This window comes from Hirundo rustica, chromosome 3 (genome assembly GCF_015227805.2).
Source record: "Hirundo rustica isolate bHirRus1 chromosome 3, bHirRus1.pri.v3, whole genome shotgun sequence".
Taxonomy (NCBI): domain Eukaryota; kingdom Metazoa; phylum Chordata; class Aves; order Passeriformes; family Hirundinidae; genus Hirundo; species Hirundo rustica.
Window position 1 is genome coordinate 55,885,514 of NC_053452.1, and position 23,183 is coordinate 55,908,696.

At 42.5% G+C, this 23,183-nt stretch overlaps 1 protein-coding gene across 2 annotated transcripts in view; it reads right to left on the reverse strand.

Moving 5' to 3' along the window:
- The window catches only part of SCAF8 (SR-related CTD associated factor 8), a 151,911-nt gene that overhangs the window by 44,637 nt on the left and 84,091 nt on the right, over positions 1 to 23,183 (reverse strand). The window contains exon 21 of one of the 2 annotated variants that reach the window (XM_040058877.2): positions 19,156 to 20,255. The exons of the other annotated variant lie outside the window; for it this stretch is intronic. The gene's annotated coding sequence lies outside the window, so the exon portion shown is untranslated. Of the gene's footprint in view, positions 1 to 19,155; positions 20,256 to 23,183 lie in introns of those variants that run through there. 2 annotated transcript variants of the gene reach the window in all.

Sequence of the window (23,183 nt, forward strand, 5' to 3'; positions counted from 1 at the left end):
GGGACGAGCTCTGGACAAGACATTCCTCATCTTCAGGTGCTTTGGGGTGCCCTAATGAAAAAACAACTGGGAGCAGCCCACAAGAGCCTTTGCCCTTACAAATTACCACATGGCATCTGCTTTGCATCCTCTCTCCACCTGACTCTGAGCAGCTGTTTCTTTACAGGGAAACCACAGAACGGATACTGCAGGAGCACCTTCTTTCAAACGCTTTGTGAAATGCTTTTAGCCGAGGCTGAAAGGTAAATGGACCCAGAGCTGAGGGGAGACATTGCTCTAAATAGCCACCAGCCATTGGGAACAGGCCATTGGTTCCTCTTGTCACCTGTGCCTCCCATAGAAAACTGAGCACCAAGCCAGGACCTGCCATAACACAACTACTGCACAATACCTTGACTACATCTCTGTGTTCCTTGCCCTGGAAATAACCACACTTCAATATGCAGCATCTGGCTCTACTTTTCATCAAGGATGTACTTGGGAGCACTGCTATTAATGCAGCAGGGCCTTGGAGCTCTATCTTCCATCCTCTGGAAGAGGAGGAACCTGCATCCTCATGCTGTCGTGCTGGTTTTAGTCTGGTGGAGCTCATCAGTGCTCAGTAAAATTGCACCAGCGTAAAACTGGCATTACGGCGCAGAGAATCAGGCCTGCAGGCTGCAATTTGTTCTGACATAATAGGATAAAACTATTTGTCTTCTATGTACTCTCAAGTGATAGAGCTGATGAAATGTGTCAGAATAAAGCCCTGGAAAGTGAAGTCCTTTTTCTGTCCATTAATCAGGCACAGAATGGATGGGAAAGCAAAAGGTTCACCAGCCAGGTTACGTGCTGTTCTCCCAATATGCCTGCTTTGAGGCCTGAGTGTGCCCTCTCCCATGTGACAGGGTAGTTTTGTTTCCTTGTCCGTTTATTTCCTGGCATCTCCATGGATATCCCCAGGGGGGACACCAGTCAATGTCAATGTCAGTTGTGATGCTGCCTTATTGTGCTCTGGAAATGTACCCTAGAAGTGGATGGGCAGCCCTCACCCCTCATAACAATTGGATAACCTACTTCCCCTCCTTACTGACCTACTTATTTGCACACTGGTGACCTAGATATGGTCCCGCTAAGGCTCTGGCTCCTTCCACCATGAATGAGCTGGGATGTTACGTGTGTGCACATTTCACCAGCAGAACACCCACTCTGAGAGAAAAATCACATGAAGAAGGGTAGCAATCAAATGGAGGAAAACATTATCTTTGCCTCTTCTTGTGTTTTTAGACAGGGGTCATTTGCAGGAAGAGAAAGGACTAGGATGTAAAGAGTAGTGATGGATTAGCAAATGGTAGAGAAGAGTCAACAGAATGTGAGAAAGAGAAATTGTTATGATTCTGCAGTTTACTAATCCTTCGCTGATACAGAGTTTTTACCAAGTATTATCATATTAAGTCTGAAGACCGTTTCTTGTTCACAACTCGAGTTTTCAACACCAGTACATTATAAGGAAAAGCCTATACTGTGTACTTTCACACCAGATGTACTGCTATTTTAGCCCAGTTATCTATTACCTGAAGTAATTATCTTCCTCTGTTATATTGATTTGATAAAAATTCTGCAGTTTCTGGCATTTCAATTTCTGGCTGGCATGCATCCTCAGGAAGTGGAAATTAATTCTTGTCCATCAGTCTGGGCTACTGGGACAGTGTGGCTGTTGCTACAGGATATGCAAGTGATTAGACCCATTTCCAAACACTGACCTTGCAGTGCTTAATGTGAGAATAATGATCAATTCAGTACTCGTATCTATATCAGGAGCAGATCTACATCAGGGTTCACAGTGTCAGAACCACACATGCAAACCAGGGTCTCCAAACCAACTGAAGTCTCAGGGAAGGAGGAAAAATAGAGTTTCTAAACTTTATTCATACTCATTTTCGTACACTGTGAGAAACAGATGTCCACCGTCACCTTTCTAATATCCTTATTGTAAAGGAGCAGTTTTTGTAGCTCATGGTATGTGAGAAACTGGTACTGCTAAAGTACCGTATCTGGCGATCCTTGGTGGCCCAGATATCGGTATCAGTGCTCTCTGGAGAAACCCTTCACACTCAGCTAGCAGGGGGCTTGCTTTGGTTTTGTGATGAGATAGTTTCACTGCTCAGCCAGTGGACTCCTCACTTTGCACTTGCTACATGCAATCTTTTTACTGCTCATCTCACTTGATTTTGGAACACACTTCAAATTCATGTTCTCAGTAACAAAATTTAAAACGGGAGCTGGAAGCCAGTGAACATCAAGCTGGCCAGAATGACTTCAGGTCTTTTGGCATTGTCTGTTCTCATATATGTCACTGGTGTGAAGTTCACACATTGTCCTCTGCCTTGGCTGTTTATATCTGCCAAACAGGAGCTCAGGAGATCCCCTTGGGTTGGCTGCCCTGGGATGCACTGTTATCCGTGGTCCTTGCCATCCTTTTGGGGTGAATGTGGCAGAATGCAAAAGTGAACACTGCCTTTTGTGTCCTCATAAGGCCCTAGAGCCAAATCCAAAGCCAAATCCAGTCTCTTTCCCCAAAGTAGCATTTACTTTTGGCAAAATTCTCCTCAACTGGCTTGCTTTTCCTGACAAGTGCAGCTGTATAATTTTGAAGAAATTTTAGAAATGACCAGGTTGTTACAACTTCTCACCACTGCAGCACTGTAATAGTGAATGGAAGAGGAAGAGATTGGAGAGAGACATTTGTTTACCAGCTTCACTATAAACCATCACCTGGAATACACTTGGAAGTACTTCTTCCAATTTTACGCTACTCCACTCTATTTTCTTTATCTATTTTCTGTCTGCAGTGATTCATTCACAGAATTTGAATGTGTAGTCAGGGAGAAATGAGTTTGGAAAAAGCCATTTTTCCAAAGGCACTGGTATGTGCCTGTAATTTGATGTATGACTTTGTGAAAGCTGTCACAGAGGTATCCCACATGCTCCAGCACTGATGGATCAGCATACTGGCATGGTGACACAAATACAGTCTTTCACCACTGGCAGTGCCTTTTGACTCTGCATTTTAAACCTGGACAATTGCAAGCTCTGATTTTCTATTAGCCTCTCACATGTCCTCTGCCCATGGTAGAACAGACTTAGCAGAATGAGTCATACACCAAAAGTCAAAAATTTTGCAAGGCTCACAAAATGCATAATGGGGCGGGTCTGTATCACAAAGTGACGTGCTTTAGGATTACATGCGAGGGAAGGACTCCTGCTTTTATATCACTCCACAGTAAGGACACACAATTTTCTTTAATACTTCTGCCATAGAAACAGAAACCTGTTGAGACAAGTGGTCAGCCTATGGTGAAAGGGAAGCCCAGAGAGGTTTCTTCTGCAACATGGAAAGCTCACCACTCTGACCCTTTGGAAACTGTGTGAAATTAGGGATGACTCTGTGTTTTCCAGAGGCTGCCGTTTTCAAACTCTGTTCTGGACTTTAACCCTGGTCGCCATGTGTCACTCTGCTGTGGTTACTCAGACACCTGGTGCGAACTGCAGTTGTCTCCTTTGGCAGAAAGTTGAACTTCTTTTTAACCCAGGACAAGCACAGACCAGAGAAATAGCCCCTGCAATTACACTATTGCAGTGACATTCCCTGTGACCCTTCAGGCTGGGGCACTGCAAAGACATTAATGTTCGTGGAAACAGCAGTCTCCACTGAGCAAGAGGGGTGACTGTCCATGGGCATCGTCAGCTCCTGCTCCTGGTACCACTGCCTGGCAAGTGGTACAATTTTAAATCAGAAGCAGGACAGAGTACTGTCAAAGCATCTGGTTGCAGATATCAGACACCAGACTGCTCTCAGAAAAACAAACAAACAAACAAACAAACAAACAACCCCACACCCCTGTTGCCAATGAGTCTGTAGTCTGCTGACTCAAATTTGCACACCAGGCTTTTCAATATCAAATGCTACTGTGAGTTTCCAGCAGCACTGGCACAACAGTAAGAGATTCCCTTCATCTCAGGCAGGGAATCACCTCATCGAACCAGACACAATTTACTCTTTTCCCAACACACACATCTCCCTTTTCTTTGCCCACTTAATTCAAACTGTGCAGCAGGTGGGGGCAGCTTAAGCAAAACGAAAAATGACACTTGAGTTAGTAAATAAAGCCATAGCATGAACACATGAATAAATTTGCTTTCCCAAAATACATTTGCAACAAAATAAAAAGGAAACAAAAATCTGCTGGGACTTTTTACCAGAGGTAAACAGATATAAGTATGGGGTAAACCTAACCTTATTCAATGTCTGCTGTATGCCAGGGCCTGCATCCAGACCACAGCTCCACAGCTGGCTCCTGAAGGAGTAAGCACTTAGCAGCTCCTCAGAAATGCAACACTGCCTGCACTCTTTCCATATCAACACATCTTCCCCTTCAGTTAGGTTCAGCAGCTGGACATCACTTTTACAGAGCCTGACCCCTGAAAAATCTACAGGGACTGACAATCCTCCCATGCCTGATGCAGGAATCGGTGGCATTGCAAGGAATAGCACCAGGCAGCTGCCGGCAAAAGCCAAGGTAATGTCACAACCCCGCAAGTCGCGTAAGTGTCACCTATTATGGGGAAAGAGTGTTTGATACATGGGCTGCCTTGAAAGTGAAAAATACTGCAACACACCTGGCATTTGTAACACTGCTGAGCAGCCAGTTTATGAGTGGTGCAGTTGCAACACAAGTGTACAGATCTGCTCACTTTCTTGGAAAGGAAGAGCAATGTTCCTCTGCTGTTCTGTGGAGCAATGATTATAATAGCACGACAAATGAAATATGAAAGGAACAGGTGTTTTGTAATGCTACCAAGGACAGTTTAGCACTGTGGGCTGGCACAGAGGTCATTGTTCATAGCATGTGCATTTTCAGAAGAGGACAAGTCCTGTGTCTCCTCTGCTACTTGCATTTAGCCTTTGTTCTCTTTCAAAGGCAGACAGATCATAGAACCACAGTTGGCAGAGACCTTAAAGACCATGTAGTTTCATGCCCCCTGCCATGGGCAGGAACACTTTTCACTAGACCTGATTGCTCAAAGCCTCACCCAAACTCACCTGAAACACTTCCAGGGAAGGCAGCAAAAGTTCTTAACTGGCTCAGGTGATAGTGGTTGCCAAATCCTCCCACTAATGGGTTAATGCTGACCACCTAAAGGCGTTGTCACTGGCTGAGAACACTTGGACGTAGTACAGCAAACTTGACAGAGAGGCCTCACTCCTTTCTTTTTTGTCTAAAGCCAGTGGTGGGATCGTTGAAAGTACTTTCTGGTCCTACTGTCCTGGAGCAGACATGTTCAAAGTTTCTTTTTCTTCTTGTGTTATGTCATTTCTCTGTTAGGTGCAGAATTAGATACTGGAGTCACTGTCTGGCATCACTACTGGAACTGCTTTAAATTCAGCACAGGACTGGGGTGACACCATATTTGATCTGAGAGAGATTCAGAGGGTATTTTTGGTTGTCCTGGCTCCTTCATGCTGTGACAATTCTGCTCAGTACTAACCACAGAAGAATGAAACAGAGATAATGTTACCTACTTCAACTGAGATAGGCTTGGACCCTGAGCTTAAAATTAATTTTTGGTCCATTCTGCCTACACACCTCATCACAGTGTGGTGCCAGAGCAATGTGATGGGTGTTCAAGTAACATGGTAGTGCCTGTGCAAAACACAGCTGAAAGCAGGAAAGGAAAGGAGATGGGTCAACAGGATACTCATGAGAGACCTGAAAAATGTATGTGTGTAAAGTAAACCTTAACTAGTCACGGAGAAGAGAAGGCTTTGAAGTAACCTAATTGTGGCCTTCCAGTACCTGAAGGGAGTCTTTAAGAAGGTGGAGAGAGACTTTTTACAAAGGCGTGTAGTGATAGGGCAAGGGGGAATGGCTTCAAACTGGAAAATAGGTTTATTAGATTAGACATTAGAAAGCAATTCTCTCTGAGAATGGTGAGGCACTGGAACCAGTTGCCCAGAGAAGCTGTGGATACCCCATCTCTGGATGTGTTTCAGGTGAAAGTTGTCCCTGCTCATGGCAGAGGGTTTGGAAGTAGATGATCTTTAAGGTCACTCCTACCCAGACTATTCTGTGATTCTTTTATAAACACTGATTCAAAGATTATGAAGATCCGAATGTGAAGATCCAATAACAATGTGTTTCAGAGTGCTGCCAGTTAGGAATGAAACTATTCACAAGGTTTTCCTAAGCTCAACGTGAGTAATTCTCTAGAATGAATCCTCACCACAAAATCCACAACTAGGGTGAATAGAAATCATTTAATATAAATTTTCATGGTTGTATTAATTAAAAAATGCAACTAACTTTTTTTTTTTTTGTATTATTATATGCAAACTGTTGGTTAAAGAAAATGACAAATATCAGGACTTTTCTCCACATTTTTTTCTTGCTATATCAAGCTCAATTTGTCATGAGAAAATCCCTGATAATCAAAAAGTTTCAAGAAGTTTGGTTCAGGAACGTCCTTTCCAAACGGAGGGTAGAGCCAATACCAGAGGGTCCAGGCCCTCAGTCCCACGCCACCAACACTGAACAGCCAGGGAGTACAGCTCTTAATAAGAGATGACACGCCTGCAGCATTCCTACAGGTTACTTAGTAACTACCTGTGAATAATGAAGGTACCCAGAGAGAATAAAGGTCACTTTGCAAACGGCAATTAACAAAGGCTGGAATTTCTCATGAACGTATTTGGGAGTGACAGCTTGGAGAAGGGAAGCTTGCAGCAAGCAACAAAATTTGTGCTAATTAGATAGTGCACAGCCTTTGCAAATGAACTGAAATGAAACGCAATGAGATGGTTAATGGTAGATGAGTGGGATGTTTAAACAAAGACTTGATGTAGGGTACTTTTGAAGTGCAGTCCTAAAACACACAAAACATTGAGGAATTTTTTAGATCTGTAAAACAGCAGCTGATTATGTATAGATGAAAAGTAATGAACCAATGTGCTCAGAATTGTCTTCTTTTCTAGATATGCCTCTGTAACTTCCATTAGCACCCACAGACTCTTAAACACACAAACACATTAGTCATGCATCAGATCACACTGTACATTTTGTTACGTATCCAAAGGCTGAAATGACTCATACAATCAAAATTTCTTTTCCCATGTGAATCGGATGCAAAGCTTGGCATATCCTCACTGAAAAAGAAGGATGCTGTCTTTTGAGTAGTACTTTTACAGCACCTCACTTCTGCGGAACCCTGCCTGCAGAGTAGGCACACCAACTGCAAAACTGCATTAAAGAACACATCAGAATGTTAGACAGCACTTGTCAGTGAAAGAAGCAAAGTCTTGCTCAGCATTGTCCATTCCACATGTAGCAAATTTGCTAATCCACTAAAGATGAGTGCCTGATGTTACCAAACAGGGATGGCCTTGTTTTGCAGTCACATCATGGAACATTAATGAAATTATATCAAAGGCCAGACATAAAACTGTCCTCATTCTTTTGCAAAGAGCCTGCTTTATACAACATTTTTCCTTCAAAATCTTCCTTTGGTCTTCACGTTGGGAATGAGTCATGTCATGACACCCAAGGAATTAAGAAAATGGATGCATTCTGTGGTGATTCACTGACAGTGGTTTTGCCATCCTCTGCATGTGTTGTAACTCCAAGCAGTGACAATTGTCAGAGGATTTGTGTTTGGCTTTTGTAATTCCTAACTCTTGTTTCTTTTTTTTTTTTTTTTTTTTTTTTTTTTTTCCCCCTAAGTTTCTCAATCTGTTGAAAAGCTTCACCATCTGCACATCATGAAAGAGTTGCAGAATCTGGCAGCCTTCAAGTGAGTCACTGTGTTTTCAAAAAAGGCAACTGGCCTCCCTGTGTGCACACGTCACATTCTGTGAAGAGATTTTGGTTTTTCTGTGTAAGCATGGCCTGCTAATGACGCATGAGACCCTTTCTTTTTGCTGGAAAGGTGGCTGCAGGCACCTTCTGGCAGCATTTAGAGAAGGTTCATGTGGGGCTTGGTAAAGCACAGCTGTGCTGGGGCCACTGGAGACAGACCAGCAGTGGGACTGCAAAAATAGATGCAGGCTGGGTGAAGGAGATCCCTCCCCCTTCAGTGCTAATGCATTGGAAGACTGAGCTCTGGGGAGCTTGAGGGGTTTCACCTACATGAAGAGAACTTGCTCTGTGGCTGCACTCAGTCTTTCTGGGTCTAGGGGAGATAATAGATATATTTTCACAGCTGAAAACGCATTGAACCTGCCTTCATGCCTATGTGCTTGCAGCCATCCCTGTCCTATGACATACAAGGAGAACTCCAGATCCAGCCTGTCAGCCACAGGGACTATGTTTTCACTGATGAAAGAGATGGTTCTCTACACACATGTTACTGGAATCTATCTGGTTGTACAAGAGCCACATGAAGCAACCAAAGGGTTCATACTCATGAGTTCTCCTTGGAGCTGACCCGCAGACCCACAAATGAAGGCACAGAGAAAAGTTGTTTCTGGAGGCAGAGGAAGGCAAACTTAAATTCCATATGCTTTAAATGTGGCATAAAGATGGAGGCACAGGAGCATGTCAGAAGATGGTACAAAAGGCTGGAAAGAGAAAGCGAAGTATGTTGAAGTGGACAGAGAGGAAGGAACACAAGAAGGGGAAAGTTCTTGGTTTTGCTAAGGCATGAAGGAGTCCACTGCCTTTCTCCCTGCTTGGCCTGTCCCTGGCTTCCCAGTGTGGAAAATGAGAGCTACAGTAGCTAGGGATCATACAGGGAAGCAGACAGAACCACAGATTAAATGGAAGAAAATACAAAATTTTCCAAGAGAATGAGTATTACTACCCAGGTTGCCACCCCTGCTCCAGCTAGGCATTTCTGCTAGCTGTTTATCTTAGGCTTAGCTGCTTTGGCTTCAGCAGCTTAACGTCTCAAGTTTAATGCCAAAGGTAGAAGTTTTCAATCTGAAGTGCCCCACCTGACAGAGGAGGCCTCAGTATTTCCTTCTGTTCTGGCTGAATTATAATAGATTTCCTCATCTGCTTTTCTGTATCCTGCTACAATCAAATTGGATGGTCTGCTACTTCAATCAGTCTTTGGATTGAACCTTGCCTGAAAGCAGTTTCTAAACAGTGTGCCAGGGACCTACATGCCTCAGTCTCTGCATGACTGCAGCACTTTCTTTCACTGCTCATATTACAGCTTGCCCAGTTTGAATAGTCACACTGACTTCTACTTCTCTAAGTTTGAAGATCCCCAGGACGTGTGGAGATAAAATGAAGTTTCTCTTTTGGGCAAGTTTCTTTTCTCTTTTCCGTCGGAAACAGCTGAGTAACTCCTCTCTTAGTTCTCCACCTTCCACTCTTCACACAGCAAGGGGACAGTAAAAGTTCTCTATACAGATCCATAGCCCCTGCTTCAGAAAACATTTCTGCTCATTCTCAAATACCCTGTAAGTGTTTGTGTGCTCTGCAGCTGTTAAATATTGTGCCATCTCAGAGAGCTGATGATGGCTGAAAGATTTGGCTTCACATTCCCTCTCAGTCTTCCTTTACCAGATGCTTCAAAGGTCATTTCAACTCATTATTGGCCATTTCAAGAAACATTTCAGTCTCTTGATATGTGAAGAACTGGACAAAATAGGCTCTCCTGTCAAGTTACATCCACGCAGCGTGAGGCCAAGTCAGTTCTGACCACGCAGCTCAGAGACAACAGGAACGGTAGCGGTGGTTCCTTGGGCTAAGCCGTCCTGCGGGAAAGCATCTTTGGCACTGCTCACACCAGGGAGCTCCCATGGAGGATTTGTCTGCATGGGTAGAAGACAAAGAAGAGCCTGAAGCCAGCTTAGTCAGGGCTCCCAGGTATTGCTGTGGAGAGCTGGGGGCTCCTTTACCTGCTTTTTGCTTGGCCTCTGTGTTAGTTAAACCATTCCTCCCCGGCCAGCCTCGCAGACTGGCTCAAGCAGCAAGTGCTCCGAACGCCTCAGTGCCCAGGCACAAAAGCTAATCCCTGAGCTAGCTGCTAATCCCCGGGCCCGGCTCTGGAGTGCGGAGACATGTGCGGGTGTTTGCTTTTCGCTGGGCAGCGTGCACATGGGCTCAGCTGCGGAGGAATCCTGAGGAATGTAGAAAATTTCTGCAATAAAACTGCTAATGGCAATTGCAGGAGAATATGCCACTTCCCATGGAAGTAATGGCAGAATGGGCTGCAAAACAAAGACCCGGATTCAAAATGACATTTTTTTTGTTTATTTCTTCAAGTGTTGGTGGTTTGGTTTTGGTTTTTTTTTTTTTTTCCCCTCCATGTGGCTGCGTGAAAGCCTTCCTCAAGTAACAGGGGAAAGGGATGATGTGGAGCGTGAAAGCCTCGAGACCGCCTCAAAAGCACAAAAGCTGTTGAGAAACCTTCTTTCCTCCCTCAGCCCTCGCCTCCCAGGGTTGCATTTGTCCGTTTTCTTTGAATTATTTGAAATAGTTTGGCGCGGGACAGCGCGGGGCTGCGGGGTCGGGACCGGCGCCATCAGCGCGCGGCTCCGCGGGCGGCGCGGGCTGGCCAGGGGCGCCCTCCGGTGGCGGCCGCGGGGAACGACAGGCGCCCGCCGCCGCCGGGACGGCTCCCGCCCGCTCCCGCGGGAGAACGGGACACCCGCACGGCTGGGACCAGGGACAGCCACCCGCTAGGCAGCGCACACCCTGCCAAAAAACAAAACAAAAAAAAAAAAAAACGCGAAAAAAAGAAAAACAGAACACCAAAAATACCCTGAACAAACCAAACCCCCAAAAAGTGATCCAGGAAAAAGTAAAGGGAAAGCAAACAAATCCGAAGTCACTTGGATTCCCAGAGTATGAAAAGTATTTTTTTCCTGTCAATAGTGCAGGTTGACAGGGAAAAAAAAAAAAAAAAAAAAAAAAAAAAAAAAAAAAAAAGTTGTAGACTTACATCGGCTAGAAGGAAAATATACTTGGGCAAACAGCCCTTGCTTTGGAGCAAGGGCTCTTTTGAGGGGTGTTTTTATTCGACTCTCCCAATGAATGCAATCAGTTACTCTGTCTTGTCTAAACTTTGACTGCATACATAATTTTATTTAGCTACTAATTGGCTCCCTTTGCCTTTATTCAGAGACTCGGGAATGCTGCCAAATATCCCGTCTGGAGTCCACAGTGGCAACAACCCAGCTCCCAGCCTCCGCTTCAGCCGTTTAACTTTTGGCAAATCCATCGGGACACATTGTCTGCTCCCGGCCCGGCAGGGGCACCTGCCACTGCGGCCCGTGGGTCTCAGCGGGAAGGATGGCAAGTGCTGGAGCTCAGAAAGGAAGGGAAGCTCCACCATCCTGCCCCTGACTGGGGTGGGCGTGAAGTACCCTAGAAAGATCTCCTTGCTGCAAAATGCCAAATGTGGCAGAGAGCTGCTTTTGAGAGGAATGAGATTTGTCTTTACAAACAAGCCCTGGGTCTGCTAGTAGATAAAACTAGCACTGAGAAATAAGAGAAACAACGGGAAGGAGTCTACTGATTGATGAATGGAAAAGAAGATACTTGCCTTTAAAAACAAACCATAAGTTTGTTTGTAAATGAAATTGAATATTGAAAGATGAAAGCAACAATGGGGAAAACCCATAAATCCCATAAAAATAAAAAATTAGTGGGGGGTTATACATCAAAAGGGGAATCTTAGGTCTTAGGCATTTCGGGAAGTCTGTACCTCTCAAGTACCTCAGCCAGTGGGGAAAGAGAGAGGGAAATGCGGCCGGGAAATTAGGATAAAAAGGAGGCTGCGTCCTCTGAAAAACTGAGAGACCCCAAGGGAAATGCCCCATGGCCTCTCCCTTTATTCGAATAAAGTAAAAGGACTCCTCTGTCTCCTTTTTGGACATAAACCTCTGGTGTTCGTGGATTAATTTTCCTAACACTTTTAAACTCACCTAAGTGACGGTCCTCATCCATAAGAACATAGAGCTGCCATTGAAAAGCACACTCTAAAAGCATGTATAGCACTTAAAAAGGTGTTCTGAAATAAGTTTGAAATGATTTCTATCAACCTGGACTATTTAAGAACAAGAACAAAGAGTTAGGCTGACTGGAATATGTCGCAGCAAAGAATCTGTATTTTTTTATGTGGCATAATAAGGTGAAAAGCATAAGACTGAAGTCAAACTTTATTACAAGACTCTTCTCATCTGCATTTGGAAGTTATATAACCTACACTACCCTGCTGCAGCAGGTCAGTAGCTGTCTACATCAGAATGATTTTCTGTGCTGCTGGAGCTCTGACCGCAGAGGCTCCTCTTTGATTTCACAGAATCACAGAATTTTTAGGTTGGAAGAGACCTTCAAGATCATAATTTACCCTGGAACACAGTAGCTGCTTTGCTAGGAGTGGGCATCGAAGAACCAGAAGTGTCCACATACTCACACTGGCCTTGCTGTGGCCAATTGCCCCAAAAGAACCTACACAGCTGTGCCACAAAGCACTGAGCAACACTTCCAGGGCCAGCAACACTCACTGTAGTTTAAACGAAGTAGAACTGGTCATTGACTTCAACTTCATAGCATTGCCATGACTCAGAGCATGGTTTTACCTTTTCTGTGCACAGAAAGAGAGCAGGGATGGGAGGAAAGACCTACGGGGCACCAAGCCAGGTAAACAGGTCAATGACTTTGAAGTTGCCTTTCCAAACCCGAATGGCAGCATTCATCATCTGAAGTGCTACCGCTGCTGAAGAGGCTTCATCTTTCAAATGGCCTCCATGTGTTTCTATTATTTCTCGTTGCTCTTGAGTAAAGACCAGGAATCTTTGGGGCAAGAGAGCTTTTGTTTGGTCTCAAAGCCCCATGTGCCCCAGGAATTGCTGGAAGCTTATTTAAGGTAAAAATAGAATTTTCCTCTTGGGATACAGAAAGATTAGAAATATGATTAATGCAGAAAAAATTATTAGTGCTATTCTGTACCTCTGTGTTTGCTTCTTGTGTCTTTTGAGTTCAGCTGTTGATAGCCTTGCATATTTAGAACTAATTGACTCCCATCAATTAAACTAGGGAAAGAACCTGTTTTGTGACTGTACACACTCACAGGACATGGATATCTTCATCATCCAGGACCCCATTTTCTCCCTTGAATTTCTATGTTTACACTGGCTCACAGCGACTTCAGTTACACAGGGACGTCATCATGATGAGATGAGAGTTTCCATATGTGGCAAATACCCGTGATTTTCTGCGTAGCAGTTTGTGTCTCTGGTGAGAAATGATCCATATTTATCATCCGGACTAATTGCCCCATTGCAGTTTGTGCAAGCTTTGCCATGAACTTCAAGAGGCAGTTAAACTACAGGAGTCCAGTGTGCAATTCTCAGCACAAGTATATCCTACAAATCAGTGCAGGCACGTACTCTGTGCTATTACAGGAAGAGATAACCCAGTGATTACACAAAAGAAGGGCCAGGGCCTGGAATGTAATTCATTACAGCACTAATTTGCTATGTACAGGTTCTCCTATTGATTGTCTCTGCCATGGCACACGATGCTTTCCAAGACTGATTTGATTTATCACCTAATATATGTTGTTTAGTGCTTCTGGAGCTCCTGAATTTATGCCTATGAATAAAGACAAAAAAAAATCACCATCTCTGGGCTGGGAATCCTTAAAAACAAACACAGAACACTGACAGCACAGAAAATGAAGCCTCATCACTGACTGTATTTTATAAGCTGTGACATTTGGGAAATCCAGTGTTCTGGAGATGGAATGGACTGCCCCAGTGATGAATCACTGCTCTGGTATTCCCTGCAGAAGCTGACTGTAAAACTGCCTGAGAAGTGGAGCTGGAATAGGAATGAATGCCCTTCTCTTTGGACATTACATTAACAGCTAAGTAAATGCCATGCTTTTCTTATTGTAACAGCACTTGAAATCAGCTATGTCAAGTTAAGCTGCATTAGTGAGTGCAGAGATGATTGTGATGACAATTTCAAAGCTATGCTAAGGAGCCTTTCTCTTCCTGTGTCACTGTGGTAAGTACAAGGAGGCTGTGAGAGTGCCCATTGAAAAAGAACTGGCTGACGTACACAATACGCACTCCAAAAAGGAATAAAGAAACCCCTAACAACAAAAAAGGATGCCTTTGAGTGTCTTCCAGATAGAGATGGCAATTATTGTTCAAGCTCTGCAGGGATCATTTTACTTACACTAGAGGCCATTCCTGCTTCCCCTGCTGTGGAAAGGAGAGATTTCAGGAAGCAAGCATGACAGGTCCCATCTCTGCCAACTTGTGGCTTGACTTCTTCAGAAAGCCTATTCTCCAGGTCTGCCAGTGCTTCAGTTCTTCCCCAAGTTATAGAAAGCCAAGGTGTTTGCACCTCGCATCAGCCACAGAGAACCACAATTTTGGGCTGGGCTTTCGACGGACAAACTTCAGAACAGCACTTATGAGTTGCTTAATATACTGGGCAGGGTCTCCCAGCTGGAAAGCACTCAGCCCTCTGCCTTAGCTTACCTGGACTCGCTTACACATTCTGACGTTTATTTTGCAGCTGTTTTGTTGACAAACAATAAAACCAAAACGAAAATAAACCGAACAGCAGAACCTGGACCTCTTGAAGGCTTTTGATAAGAAATCCACCAGACAAAATCTGCTATACGTAAGGTTCTGGGGAAAGAATTCCTGAAATTGTCCAAATCTGTATTGTACATGACACTTCAGTGTCGCAACAAAAGCAAGATTTCTGGGGTGGGAATCTCATCTGGATGTCATGTGTAATTTTGGCCATTTTTCAAAACAAAACTTCTTGTAAACAAACAAGAAAACACTTTCCTGGTTTTGGCTAGTTTCCAGAACTTTGCTGAAGGCAATAGGTTTCAGCAATTTTGAATATCTAGTTACTAATATTTCAGTTTAAAATGGATTTAATAGGAAGCTTTGTGCCTAAGTAAGAGTAAGGAATTTTTTGTTGTTGTTCAGCCTGAACTTACACAGTTGAGATTTTAAAGAAAACGTCATAATTTGGCTGACTTTTACAAGATACAACTGAAATTGCTATTTTTCTAACACCCACTGATGGTTAGAGACCTGCACTGCCAGATCCCCATGGAGACGGAGCACAAAGTCTCTGCTTTGAAGGCAAAGTGAATATTGGTGTCAAAAGAGAGTGGTGGCTGTGAAAGGAATCTGTGATTAGATAACAGAGAGCTCCAGGTCATTTGATCACCAGCTTTGAGGTCTTTCTCATCCTCCACTCCACAGAGCACAGGTCAGCTACAAGTCCCCACATCAAGCACATCCCTTCTGCCTGCACCAGGACATCACCAGCCTTTGAATGGTCAAGAAGCTTGACTTAAGTATTCCCACTGACAGTGAATCCACCACATGCCTTGGGAGCTCAGTACAATCATTAATTATTGCTTTGAAAATGCAGCATATTGCCAGTACAGACGGCTTCAGCCCCGTTCCCACTCAGTGCCTGCTATCACTGTGATGCCTGTGCTGTCCTCAGGAGTAACAATGAGCTAGGAAAAGCTTCGCCTCTCCTGCCAAAGCTCACCTGCCATGAAATGTGCCTTGTGGGGCCATGGGAGGACAGTGCCTTCTGCCTCACAGCAGCTCTGCCAGCGCGTCCCTGCAGGCAGGTCAGGCAGGGCACAGCTCCCACAGCCCTCTGCAAGCACTGCCTCCTGCTTCTGCATTCATTTCATTGAACAGTTTGACCTGTTTCCCTCTGACTTGGAAGGTGGCAGTTTTTTCAGACTGGTTTTTCTTTTGAAGTTGATCAAACATTTTTCTGTTTATTTCTAGTGGTAGTAACACAAAGGTAGAAAATATTTTAAAGCACTGTGCTGGCAATAGGGAGCCTTGGTGAAAAGTGGATCTTCCAGCTCTGACATGGAGTTTAAGAAAACAGTGATAAGATCTAGCCCTTCACAGTGATTCCTGGAGGGCAGTTAAAGCTATCATATAGAGTAATGCAATATAATTGTTTCTTGCAAGATTTAGAGGGGATGGGTGCAGAACCCTCAGAGCAGCTGAGGTGAAGAGAAGCTGCTGACAGAGGAGCTCTCTTCACAGAGAAGGCAAACACAGCAGGGAGAGACAAAAATCATGTGATAACTTCTTAAGATGTTTGCTTCCTTACCAGACCATTAGTTTGTTTTTTGTTGATTGTAGTGAAGCAACTTGTGAAATATCCATGAAGTTACTTAGCTCTCTGGTGACTTGGTTTATCTACTTACACATTAGAATAAATGATACTCTGCCTGCAAACCTCTTTGAGATTCCTTTGGTTAATATTTGACAAGATTTCACAGAATCATAGACTGGCCTGGGTTGAAGGGATCTTAAAGATCATCTAGTTCAAATCCCCTGTCATGGGCAGGGATACTTTTCACTGGTCCAGGTTGCTCAGACCTCCATCCAACCTGGCCTTGAACACTTCCAGGGATGAGACATCCAAAACCTCACCAGGCAACCTGTTGCAGTGCCTCACCTCCCTCACAGTAAAGAACTTTCTCTTAATATCCAAGCTAAGCCTAGATTCCTAGACTAATCTCTTGCAACAGAGAATTTTAAAAGTAAGGTTCATAATTGCTTATGAAATGTGATCATTACTTCTAAAAAACTTGGGCTTTTTTGATAAACAGCTAACAAATGTAACCATGTGATGACTACTGGTAGGGTTTTCTGTGTATGTGTAGGCTGAATCAACTGCAGCATACACACACATAGTTCAAACCCAAGGGAATGTAACAGCAAGCAATCTAAAGCAAGCTGATGTTTGTAAAAGCCTGTGCCACCACAGCAGTGCAGTCTGGCAGCAGGAACAGAACTGTAGCCACAGGTAAGATTTGGTGTGCTCAGCTGTAGCAGAGACATGGCATCGAAGCCCCAGCTGTGACCTGGAGAGTCAACTGTTTCTTACACATCTAGTGCCCAAACAGTGCTGGACAAAAGACCTGTCTCTAAACCTACAATTTATTTCGGTCTGGGCCCTGAACAGATGTTCCTATTCTTTGAATGGATTATTGTCTGCTAAGGAAATTACTTAAGACCGTCTTACTTGAATGTGAAGTCCATATTCACACATTACATTCAGTCGGCAAAACCAACACTCTTGCCTGCTAAGCTGCACAGGCCACATTTAGTACCTGTTCTAATTGAGCAAATACTGAATTGCTCCAAGTCATCACAATCAGCCAATACTGTCTGTAAAGCCAGTACTACCCCCATTCAGATGTTTAAAGTTGCCAGAAAATAATGACTTTTGAAACTTTCCTTTGAAGCAGACTGAAGAGACGGGCGCTCTGCAGGTCTCTCCATATTCATGTCCCTTCACAAAGAAGGGCTTGTGCAGATGCCAAGGGAAAGCATGGAGAGGCATCTCAAAGGGGGATTCATCCAAAGAACAAAAAGCTTCAACCTTTGCCCTTACTGGAGTGCCAGGAGGCTTGCCTGGTTTGTTGTGTTTTGTTTTTTAATCACTCCTTCAACAGATGGGCAACAGTCACCCATCTCGTCAGAAAAGTTCACCCAGGACGGTCAAACTTCAGCAGCCTCCGGTACAGACAAAAAGGCCATTTCTGGCAAATAGAAGGCCCTGAACTTGGGGAAATTCATTCTTGTCATTCATATTCAAATGGTGCCATGGTCAAGCTCAAGCACGTTCAGTTTTGGAGGGTCCAGCTGTCCACATACTGAGCATAAACCTCATTACTAGCTACGGGTCTGCCGGCACAGCAGGCTTGTGCTGCCCTCGTACTGCTACGGCCCAGAGCTTTCGCTTCCGTTTTTCTGAAAACATTTTGATATTCAGAGTAATGTGAATGGCAAGAATGTATTCCTTTTGTGGCATTGTATTTTTCTGGTACCACAAATACTGTCACTGCACAAGCAGTTTCAAAGATGCCATTAGTATTACTTTCTAAGGATTTAGTTAATTTCTAGTGCTTTATTTTCTTTGCGGTGTTACTGAATCAAGGAACATTTCTTAGCTATAGGGAGGCAATGTCCTGAAACAGAAAGTTTAGCTAACAAGATCAGTTAATTCGCAGAGGCACCTGAGGTCATGGGTCCTCTATCAGTGTAAGCCAACCTAAAACGAAACTGCTGATAAAAAGGTGTTCCTTCCCACCCTCTCCCCGCTCTCAGAGCTGGCACATGAGTTAAACTCTTACACAAAGATGTTTTCAGTCACATCAGGAAGCCTCTTAGGTGTGCAGCTCTTTGAGGGAGGTCGTGGGAAGGTGTGAGCAGAAGGTGAGCAGGCGCTGAGCCTTAGATTAGCTGAAATTGATCAGGGAACTTCTCCGAAATGCTGCTGTCTGCCCCTGTTTGTGTTTTAGATGCACTGGTACGGATGTCACTGCAGTGAGCACTCCACCATCCACGTGCAATTACGTCAGATGCAGGACAACAGTGATGCCCAACTAAAAGACTTCAAAGGTCAGAGGTGTTCTGTTGATATGAATTCAGGTATTTGCTGTGAGGTAACTACAGTGGGACAAAGCCCTGCTGTAATGCAGCATGGCTAAGATAGCCTTGCCAGGACCACATTCATTTTTGAAATGCCATGAGCAGTTTTTGCTCACACAAACTTAACTCCTATATGAAGAACATTTTTATAATTTAAAATTTTGTCTTCGGAGAAGAAAATAAGAAGGAGGAAGTAAAAAGAATCTGAATGGCTCCTGAACTCTGCTGTACAGCATAGCTGTGTGTTCAGCAAAATATATCACGCACAGCAAATCAAAGCCAGCTTAGACTCAACTTTTCTGAAGCTTTTTCCTCCAATACCTTTGCAGGATTACTAATTCAGAGAGACCAGATGCCAAATACTTGAGCATGACCTTAAATCTGGGATGCAAAGAGTCTGATCTCCTTATTGTCCTGGGGACTCATATGCAAATTAAATTTAAGCATCTGTTTTGATTTTTTAACATTTTGCATCTGCCCTCTAATCTGTTGTAAATAATAACACAAAGGAGAACAAGGTTCAACCATACAAATACCTTACTTCCTTCCTAAAAATTTTGTCAAATCTAAGCACAGCAATGAGCAGGACTCCAATTAAAAACTTGCAGATACAACATAAAAATAGAGAAAATGATGAGAAAAAAATTTTGAATTTAGATCTTTATTATACAGGCCCAAAGCTGTGGTCACCATGCAGTTACACTGTAATGGGAATGATTTTGCTGAAAGGCTCTCACTAAACAAACGTAAAGAGACCACAGACTACAGCATTCCAAATAACTGACACTTTAATTTTTGAAAGAGCAAAAATAAATAAAGGAATGGCAAGTATGTCCTTTTCACATATGGTGGGGCATATACATATTCCTTCTTTTCTATAGCTATTCAAGAGAAAAAATCAGCAAATACTGCCCGAAAACACAGACCATTTGTGATGACTCAGCTAACTTTTAGCTGTTTCTCTCTCCTTGGATATTAGATCAAACACATATTTAGATAGGTGTATATGCAAAAAAAAGAAATGCAACCTGGGGGTTTTGTATTTAATTCCTACTTTCTGCCTTTTCCCTCTCCTTTCAGGACTTTAACAGGAGGTAATTGGAGACATTTAGTCAAATAAAAGCCCTAGAAGTTTTCCCTTCTAGCTTTTCATTATAATCTTATAATTTAAGGATTAATCACAAATTTTAAAAGGTTGAGGCGTCTTACAAGGAATTCATCATCTCTGGAACACAGATAGCCACAGTGAAGAGCTGCACATAGACTGCACACATAGTGTTATCTAAAAGTGGTTATCTTTAAAAAAAACAAAACTTTTTAAAAAATCTGCAGATCAAAACATATCATGTCTTATTCCCTACAGGATATTCTTGCAATCTGTTCTTCAATTATTTGCAGTAGGAGATGCTACAAATGATATTAGTTACAATATACAGTCCACTGTCATCTTCTGGTCCAGCAGAAGAACCTGTCTCTTCGATGAATGCAAAACTGTTCATTTGAGCAGATCATCCTCAACTGCGCAAATACGGTCTAGAAACTCATAGAGTTTATTGTTTTAATTTATAAAATTAAACCTGCCCCAGACAGGTAATACTGGTGTGTGATATTGCCATCCCTGGGTTCTGTCAAAAACGGGGTACTGAGGTGCTCAGAGCCGTCTCAGAGCGCAGCGCTGGGATCCTTCTGGCACTCCAGACCCAAGGTCGATGGGATGTGATGCGTGCTAGAACATGGGCGCACTTCTCACTTAGCTCTGCAGAGCCCGGGACATGGAAAGCTGCCAGAACTTCCTTCATCTTGCCTGTTGATAAAAGGAACAATAACTAGTCATCACTGGTTGCTGGAGTTTAATTCCAATTTTTAAAAAGCCCTAAAAATGAGACCTTTTTTTTAAACTTTTTTTTTTTTTTTTTTAGCCATGCAATAGCAAATGCTTCATTAAGAAAAGATTTGGGATAAATTTTACAGTCTCTCTGTTAGCCACACAATGCCTATGAGGGAGAAAGGCCTCTTATACTGTATGGTTCCTAAAACATTATCCAGGATTAATCATTCCATTATTTAAAAAAATAAATGTCCATTAGCTTAGTACTTAAAAATGTCAATATAATATTATCCCTGTAAAAATTAATTTTGTATAGCAGATTTTCTGGATTAAAGTCCTGTATTTTCTCTCTCACACACTGTACACAAGATACAGAGTAAACAATCTAGAGGATTAACAAACAAATAAGCAAGAATTCAACAGGTTAATAAGTGGTTTATATGAGTTTGTTGTAGAACTATCTCTAACACATATTGGTCATCTCCATTATGTATCAATAACAACTATAAAACCTTCATAAATGACTCATTGAATGGCCTTCACGGAACCAAGGATCAAAACAGACCTCTACATTATCTATTCTGATTTTCTTACAATTGTAATTTTTCAAGATAGCCCTCAGTGAAGTCCAAAGAAAATCAAACTTTGAGTATCACAGACTAAGATAGGAAAGACGACAACATACATCTGCTGCAGAATACGTAGAAGGAGAGGCAGAGGTACCTGTGGAGGGTGATTACCCCACTCCCTAGGTAAACTCAAGGTGTCTTTTTCCATGGACTATTAGTAGATTGAAGACCAAAATTTCTTATGAGTATGAATGTGTTATATCCTACCACAGACATTTGACTATGGTCACATATTTATTTCACAAAGACTGTTCACAAAGCCATCAGACCCTAGAAATTTTTAATCAGTACTGACATGGGCAAAATTCTAAGAAGTATATTTGCTTCAATCTAAGGTAAATACAAAAGCCAATCAATAAATTCCAGAACCAATGTTAAGTTTTTGGTTACATACCCTGCAATTTTCTGGAGCTACACAAAATACTTCTTTTATGCATAATTATTATTCTTGTAATTATCATACTAATAGAAATCACTAAAGGAATAGAAGTAGCAGGTGATGTGAGAGATCTCCTTGCTCACCCCTGACCTATGAGATACTTGCTGATGTTTTTTCTAACCTATTTTTAAACATCAGCATACTTTACCTTTACTTTGACATTTTCCACAGCCTTGCTTCCAAAATGCTTGTTTTGCTTTATTAATTTATTAAGTGTACATTCTAATCTTTCATCCAAGCCATCAGTGAGAATACTGAATATTACTGGAACAAGGAAAAAAAGACTTGAAGGACTCTACTAAACAGTGTATCATTGAGAACTACTCTTTGTATATGGTTTCCAAATAATTTATGCACTCACGTAATAATAATTTATTCTAGTCCAGTTTCCCTAGCACACAAGAATAGTACCAACTGAAATATTTTGCCATACTGTCTTGTTCAAATAAAGCTGCTAATACTAGCAAATATATATTTAAGAAGAATTATATAGACTTTGAAAATAGAAACATTATGGACAGAAGGTTTCAAGTGATAACACAGTCTTGCTAACAACTGATTTCACATCTATATGGCTACTTTTATGAAGTATGTGCTTTACCGAAATAGTGTTCAATTTAGACTAATGGAATTGTTTCACAGCATTTTAAAATTGAGTTTTGTTCAATGAAATGTTCCACTGAGAAAACATCAAACACATACCACTACTGTTTAGAAACAAATCAGTTGCACAACTTCACAAAACTGTAGACCACAAAATTACTGTTTACTGTTTATCTTGCAAAAGATATCTTGATCAGAAACATACTGGACAAGACTGCTAAGACCAACAGGACCTGTCATATTGAGCTTTGCAAAGAAAGGGTTACCGTTTACATTAATCTTTATGGAGATATAAGCCAATTCCAGAAATACAGGAGGCACAGATCACTCTTCATAACCTAATCTGGATTATTAGCAGATATTTTCTACTTTTCACTCTATGATATACTTTGTTTGTGCCATCTGCGCTACTCAGAAAAGTGAAATAACTTGTTCCCCAAGGTGGGAACAGATTCCCCAGTTCCTTCTTGACTGGAGACCAGCAGAAGTTGAAATACAATACAAAACCCACCTTCAATTAACACAAAATTTGATTTGATATTTAGGGTTATATCCCTCTGGATTTCCAGTGAAAGAAAAGTGAGACTGACTTCCTCTAAAAAGTATGTGATGACAGAGAGACAAAAGCATAAAGAATACACAAAAATACTCCCAGCTTTCTCCAGTAGAAAAGAAGGAAATAGGATAAAGGACAGGTGAGCCAGCCTGATTGCTCACCTCACTTCCTTTTTACATGAAATCAAAAGTCCTGAAGCTGAGACAAAGCAAACATCTGCCCCTTAATGAGGACAGCTCTAGGGATTATAAATTATAGAGATTTAGGAGATTTTATCAAGAATTTTAGGCATACAGATATCAAAATTACTTTTTTCTTTTTGTCAAAATGGCTAGGATTTCTGAGAGTCAAGATTTTGCTAACAGTGGCAGGGAAAGACAAACTGTTCAGTCAGAAGCACAACTGGAAGTCCATGCAGCAGCTTGCTCAGGACCAGAAGAGCTGATATCTTGTAGACATGGAGAGATGTGTCATGGCGACTCCTGTCTTAAAAGATCATCATTGTTCTCTCTGCAATCCGTGGCAAGAAAACCTTGATAAATGTCAGTATCCAACCAGAGTTATCTGGAGCCAGTCAGTGATGGCAGGAGAATTTGTGCCATTCTTGCCTAAGTGCCTAACACAAGTGGCAGGAGCAGCCATGAGAGGTGGTGGGTGTCTGACTCGCGCCCTGTGCT